Source organism: Arachis duranensis, chromosome 4 (assembly GCF_000817695.3).
Source record: "Arachis duranensis cultivar V14167 chromosome 4, aradu.V14167.gnm2.J7QH, whole genome shotgun sequence".
NCBI classification, from domain to species: Eukaryota; Viridiplantae; Streptophyta; class Magnoliopsida; order Fabales; family Fabaceae; genus Arachis; species Arachis duranensis.
In genome coordinates this window covers 97,094,969-97,103,041 of record NC_029775.3, presented here as the reverse complement: position 1 = coordinate 97,103,041, position 8,073 = coordinate 97,094,969, and positions in this window count along the sequence as shown.

Here is an 8,073-nt window from a genome sequence, read left to right as displayed (position 1 = left end):
ATAAATGCATTCCTCGAGATCGATGGCTCGACAGGTGATAGAGGCGGAAGATGGCCTCAACGTGGAGGTACGGAGGTTACTACCGAAGAACGACCCCAGCCCATATATGAAGTTCTTGTACGGTGCAAAGGTGGACTCGTGCCAAACCGCATCAGGATCGACGACCGAAGCAGCAGAGCCACTAGCGCCCTCCCCACTTTGTTGAGATTACTAAGTTATAGCCTCCAGTCTTTGCATATAAGACTCTTGTGTAACACATATTATTATGATTAGGATGATAGTTGTACAATTAATTGAAAAATTTATATCACAAGATCAGATGTTTACTCACATAATGATCTGCAGACCACTGATAAGCAAAACTCTCCTTGTTCTCTTTCAAAGTGTGGGTTTACTTAAAGACCTCCACCAATGTTGCATCGCAATCCAATGACTTTAACTACACATGTTGCATTAAAATAATATGTTAGGATGCCTACCAATGATATGTCAAAGAATATAACTAAGTTAATAACAAAATTAGAGAAGCTACATACTAGTCTGACCTTAGTCTTTATAAAGGTCGCTAAGCCACTGGTATACTTGGATGACCTGGCCAATGCCCTCTTATCTCTATTTGTGAGATGTCGATGCTTGAACCCTTCATCGGTCTCTTAGTGAACAATCAGAGCCTTCTTAATTTCCAGGCAGAGCTTGGAAGTAAGGTGGTCGCACCTCTCACATACATCGTCCAGCATTTGTTGTAACTACCTACCCATTCGATGGTCGTATATCTTATTGATGAAGGCATCATGCTCTTTGTCCCATATAAATTTCAGCTGCACAAAGAAACTTTAAAATTATTTAATCAAAATATATCGTATTAAACAAAATAGACGATATAAACTAGCTAATAAGGTTTCACTATATTAAGTTTTTACTGCCCATTTCTGAAACCATCGCTCTCTAGTCTCAGTAGAGATCTTCTTGTAGCTCGTCCATGGATGGTCGTACATCAGCTTAATGACGTTGGTCATCTCCTGTGTACATGCATTGTTGTTTTGGCTCAAACCTATAAACAATTCACAAACAAACCAATATGAAAATATAAATTAAAACTTCAGAAGCAAATAACCATAATATATAGAGATTTTTTTAGAAATTTTGGCTGAGTTTGATCTATAACTAGAATGCGCCACAAACTCTATCCATCAACAATTAACTTAAACAGCACCGATTGTCAATAATCAATGAACAACAGTCAATAATCATGAAGCAACATTCATAAATCCACTAAATCTACTAAATTGGAATCAATAATCAAGAGTAAATAATCAAGGTATATCAAACACTTTCAGTAGTTCAAACCTAAAACCCCAGATTCACTAAAACTAGAATCAATAATCAAGAATCAATAATCAAGTTATATCAAACACTTTCAGCAGTTCAAACTTACAACCCTAAATCTACTAAAACTAGAATCAATAATTAAGAATCAATAATCAAGAGATATCAAACACTTTCAACAGTTCAAATATACAACCTTAAATACATTAAAACTAGAATCAATAATCAAGAATCAATAATCAGGATATATCAAACACTCTTAGCATATAAAAAGACTTAAAATAGTACTTACGTCATTTTGCCATCAGGCCAAATCGTCAAACATACGATGGGAGGTGGTGGAGGAGCATCAGCTAGCTAGCTTCTGTGAGAGAATTCCAGTGCTGCGATGTCCGTCATTGGAGGCGGTGTTGTCGAGACAGTGGGCTGCTGAGCGGATGGAGGCGACATCATTACCGTAGACGCAGGGACGTAGTTAGGGTTAGGGACAATGATGAATGACTGGTCCGATGCAGCCACAACCTATGACATCACTGAGGTAGTCAGAGTAGAGGGAGAGGATCTAAAATTCCTAGGGGTACCGGCAGGAACCCTCCCTGTATGACGACCATGACCACTAGGTGATCCACAACACCTCTACCTATCATCATGTTTGCGAAGAGCTTATCAATTAAAAATGTGCTAAACATATTCACAACATCATTCAAAATGCTTAATCAAAATAAACTACCCTAAACATAGTTAAAAAAAATACATTATCTGACGTAGCATCTTATATTCTTACGGGGTGGAGACACATCGTGAGAAGTTCGCACACGAGCTATTTCTTTTAATGGAGATATTTTAGGGATCCTAAACTTTAATTTAAATCAAGTTTCATTGCAATCATTTTAAAATTGAATTTTGTACAAATTTTCAAAGTTTTGTCCTTGTCCTAGAAATTTCTAAAAAATAGCAGGCAGCAAGATTTTTACAAAAATTATGACAAATTCAATTCTAAGTTAATTCTCCCAAATTTTGGTGGGGTTGTACTAGATACCTCCAAGTTTGATTTAAAATAAGTTCCAGACTCATATCACATCATATGACAAAGTTATATAACTTTAAATTCTGTTCTATTTTAATTTTTTCAATCATTATTAAGGCAACATACAAGGTTTCAAATTCTAATTCATCCACCAAGAAACTTTAAGAGTGTTACTAATCAACTCAAACGCACACATTTGCTAAACTTTTAAAGCATTCTAAATTTGTAAAACAAACTCTAAATCATATAATTTATTTTAATTTCTTCATCATCAAACTAATTTTTATAAATTCTCTAAATGATTCTAAATTATCATCAAATTGAAGCAGCAAGAAACTTGAAAAAGAAATTAAAGCACCAAAAAATAATTTTCAAGTAAAAGATTAAGAAAAAATAAACAATAATGAAAAAAATATATAATAGAAACTTCACTAAGCAACTTGAATAATCAACATAAATCAACAATAATCGACACAAATCAACAATAATCAACACATATTTTATTTTATAATAACTAATAACAAGTAAAAAAATGAGCTTTTGACCTGGCATCGGCGTTGCGAAGAAGAATAGCAGAAGCGGTGGAAAAGCATTTGCAGCAACAACGTCAGCAAAATAGTGGGAGGGTGTGGTCAGAAGGGGCTGCCGGAGAGGAGAGATGAGAAGGTTAGAGAGAGAGTGGGAGGTGAGAGGTTAGAGAGAGAGAGAGAGAGAGAGAGAGAGAGAGAGAGAGAGAGAGAGAGAGGAGGGTGAGAGGTTAGAAAGAAAGCAAAATTCGAAAAGAAGAGGAAGAGGATTCGCGGTTCGAATTTAGGGCACGATTACTGTCGGACGCAGTGCAAGTCGCCAAAACAAAGCATTCCACTAAAGCGTTTATCGTGGATTTTTCTGACGATAAATTCGACACTCAAGTTTGTGCCAATTTTTCTTGTTTTCCTCTAATTATTAGCGATGAACTTACCATCGAAAATGAAAATTCATTGGTAATGATTTGACATGATGAACCCCACACCAAAACCGTTGTTAAATTCACTGGTAAAACCGACGCTAATATGCAGCGCTAAATTCGATAGTAAATTTGATGGTATTCAACATTTTTCTCGTAATAAAATTCTAACTCCATCTCGATTCAACAACAATTACTATAGAGATCTTGTTGCCAAATGCGGCCTTCTTCATTCGGATCAAGTGCTGGTGGGAGTCAATATGGTTTAGTAGGTTTTATAGTGCCAATGCTATTTCTCTTTTCAATGATTTTGCTGCTGCCATGGTTAAGATGGGAAATATTAGTCCTCTCACTAGCACTAGTAGAGAGATTAGAAAGAATTGTAGGGTAGTGAATTAATTATTGATGATACCATGAAATTCAATTCTCTCTTTTAAGAATTGTGTTCTAGTATTAAAATTAGGGCACATCATTGAGAAATTGATGTGAATAAATCATTATGTATGAGAGAGATGAAACAAAAACACATTTTTTTAAGTATGAATGACCATGAGAGATTAGGATTTATGGGAGGATCAATAAGATTGAAGTAATTTTTTTTAATGTAGATGAATAACTAAATGTATTTTTGTTTATTTTTAAATTATTTAAAATTTGAAATTATAAAACTAAAGTTAGTTAAAATTTTAAAATTTAATTAATTTAAAGGGGTAGTTTTTGTCTAATATTACAAAAAAGATATTTAGGTCTTTTTATAAAATTAAATAAAAATATTTTTTTATTTTTATTAAATTATAAAGGTGTTTTAGTAAAAATATTGATATTATATATATTTTAAAAAAAATTAAATACTAACGTAGATAATATAATCTATGTGTCATTTGTTATTTGTTTATATTTTTATCATATCGATGCATATAAATTTATCATCGTACCGAAATAAACACCTATAATTTATAAGTTAAAATTGGCTTATAAAATTGGAACTAAACAAGATATTTTAAAGACTGACTTTAAGATTTTAACCAAAAGCATTCTAGTTAGAATGCAAAATATTTATCTTAACTAATTATTTTACTAATTTTTATGATTTCTTAACGAGGTTCAATTTTTTACCGTTATCTAAGGTTTAAGATTTAGCCTTTGACAATAGAACCAACTATTCTTATGGGTGTCAATAGAAAAAATATATCAAAAATTTAATTTGGAACTGATGAGCGGATAATTTATACGTTTTTTGCCATTGTTTTTAGATAGTTTTCAGTAGGATCTAGCTACTTTTAGGGATGTTTTTATTAGTTTTTATGCTAAATTCACATTTCTAGACTTTACTATGAGTTTGTGTATTTTTCTGTTATTTCAGGTAATTTCTGGCTGTAATTGAGGGACCTGAGCAAAACTCTGATAGAAGGCTGAAAAAGGACTGCTGATGCTGTTGGATTCTGACCTCCCTACACTCGAAATGGATTTTCTGGAGCTATAGAACTCCAAATGGCGCTGTCTTAACGGTGTTGGAAAGTAGACATCCAGAGCTTTCCAGCAATATACAATAGTTTATACTTTATTCGTGATTAGACGACGTAAACGCCAGTTTCATGCTGCATTCTGGAGTCAAACGCCAGAAACACGTCACGAACCAGAGTTGAATGCCAAAAACACGTTACAACTTGGCGTTCAACTCCAAAAGAAGCCTCTGCATGTGTAAAGCTCAAGCTCAGCCCAAACATACACCAAGTGGGCCTCGAAAGTGGATTTCTGCATCAATTACTTACTTCTGTAAACCCTAGTAGCTAGTCTAGTATAAATAGGACATTTTACTATTGTATTAGACATCTTTGGTCTCGGTTTTATTCCATTATTCATCTTAGGAGACTATTGATCACGTTTTGGGGGCTAGCCATTTGGCAATTTCTGGACCACCATCACTTATGTATTTTCAACGGTGGAGTTTCTACACATCATAGATTAAGGGTGTGGAGCTCTGCTGTACCTCAAGTTTTAATGCAATTACTGCTATTTTCTATTCAATTCAGTTTATTCCTATTCTAAGATATTTGTTGCACTTCACCATGATGAATGTGATGATCCGTGACACTCATCAGTATTCTCACCTATGAACGCGTGACTGACAACCACTTCCGTTCTACCTCAGACCAAACCCATATCTCTTAGATTCCTTAATCAGAATCTTCATGGTATAAGCTAGAATTGATGGCGGCATTCATGAGAATCCGGAAAGTCTAAACCTTGTCTGTGGTATTCCGAGTAGGATTCAGGGATTGAATGACTGTGACGAGCTTCAAACTCGCGATTGTTGGGCGTGATGACAAACGCAAAAGAATCAAGGGATTATATTCCGGCATGATCGAGAACCGACAGATGATTAGCCGTGCTGTGACAGAGCATTTGGACCATTTTCACTGAGAGGATGGGATGTAGCCATTGACAACGGTGAGGCCCTATATACAGCTTGCCATGGAAATGAATAAGAAGGATTGGATGAAGGTAGTAGGAAAGCAGAGATTCAGAAGGAGCACAGCATCTTCACACGCCTATCTGAAATTCCCATCAATGATTTATATAAGTATTTCTATCTTTATTTTCTGTTATTTATTATTATTATTCGAAAACTCCATAACCATATATTATTCGCCTAACTGAGAATTTCAAGATGACCATAGCTTGCTTCATACCCACAATCTCCGTGGGATCGACCCTTACTCACGTAAGGTTTATTACTTGGACGACCCAGTGCACTTGCTGGTTAGTTGTGCGAGGTTGTGAAGAAAGTGCTGAGTTATAAACGCGCATACCAAGTTGAATGCCATTATTAGATATCACAATTTCGTGCACCAAGTTTTTGCCGCCGTTGCCGGGGATTGTTCGAGTTTGGACAACTGACGGTTCATCTTGTTGCTCAGATTAGGTAATTTTCTTTTTGTTTTGTTTTCAAAAATTTTTTTTCCCTATTTTCGAAAAAAAATTTAATTCAAAATAAATCATTCTATGGCTTCAGAATTTTTAAGAATTGATTCTAGAGTTTCATGAAGCATGTTGAATCCTAGCTGGCTGTAAAGCCATATCCAAATCCTTTTGGAATGAGACTTCAACTAATCACCTCAATGCATGTAATGCCATCCTAAAGCTGGCTGGCTATTAAGCCATGTCCAACCCTTGGATTGGAGCTTTAGGCTAACATTGAAAGATTCCTGGATATCTTCTTAAAAATTTTGAATTTCTTATTTCCTTTTTCCTATATATTTTTTGAAAATAATAAAAGAAAATACAAAAAAAATTTCATAAAATCATAAAAACCAAAAATATTTTGTGATTCTTGTTTGAGTCTTGTGTCATGTTTTAAGTTTGGTGTCAATTGCATATTCATCTTGTTCTTGCATTTTTCGAAAATTCATGCATTCATAGTGTTCTTCATGATCTTCAAGTTGTTCTTGGTAAGTCTTCTTGTTTGATCTTTAAATTTTCTTGTTTTGTGTTGTATGATATTTTTCATGTGCATTTTTGCATTCATAGTGTCTAAACATGAAAGATTTCTAAGTTTGGTGTCTTGCATGTTTTCTTTGCATCAAAAATTTTTTCAAAAATATGTTCTTAATGTTCATCATGATCTTCAAAGTGTTCTTGGTGTTCATCTTGACATTCATAGTGTTCTTGCATGCATTATGTGTTTGATCCAAAATTTTTATGTTTTGGGTCATTTTTATGTTTTTTTCTCTCATTATTAAAAATTCAAAAAAATAAAAAAATATCTTTCCCCTTTTTTTCTCTCAAAATTTCGAAAATTTGAGTTGACTTAGTCAAAAAAATTGTTAAAATTAGTTATTTCTTGTAAGTCAAGTCAAATTTTCAAATTTTAAAAATCTTATCTTTTCAAAATCTTTTTCAAATATCATATCTCTTTTACTTTTATCTTATGATTTTCGAAAATTTAAAACTATTTTTCAAAATCTTTTTCTTATTTTATTTCAAATTTTCGAAACTTAACTAACAAGTAATGTGATTGATTAAAAAACTTGAAGTTTGTTACTTTATTGTTAAGAAAGGCTCAATCTTTAAATTCTAAAATCATATCTTTTAGTTTCTTGTTAAGTCAAGTAATTAATTTTAATTTTAAAAATTAAATGTTTTCCAACCATATCTTTTTAATCATATCTTTTTATCATATTTTTTTAAATTTTATCTTTTTCAAAAATTTGATTTCAAAATATCTTCTTATCTTCTTATCTTTTCAAAATTAATTTTTAAATATTTTTCAACTAACTAATTGATTTTTTATTTGTTTCTTATCTTTTTAAAAATCATCTAACTAATTTTCCCTATCAATTTTTCGAAAATATCTCATCATTTTTCAAAATTCTTTTTAATTAACTAATTGTTTTAAATTTTAATTTTAATTTTAATTCTTCTTTAATTTTCGAAAATCATTAACTCCTTTTCAAAAATTATTTTCGAAAACTTCTCTCTCTCATCTTATTCTATTTATTTATTCATTTACTAACACTTCTCTTCATCTCAAATCTCTGCTCCTATCTTCACCCTTGTGTTTGGATTATTCATTCTTCTTCACTCTTATTCCCTTTCTTCTTCTACTAACATAAAGGAATCTCTATACTGTGACATAGAGGATTCCTCTTCTTTTTCTGTTCTCTTCTTTCTCATATGAGCAGGAACAAGGAAAAAGGCATTCTTGTTGAAGCTGATCTTGAACCTGAAAGGACTCTGAAGAGGAAACTAAGAGAAGCTAAATTACAACAAT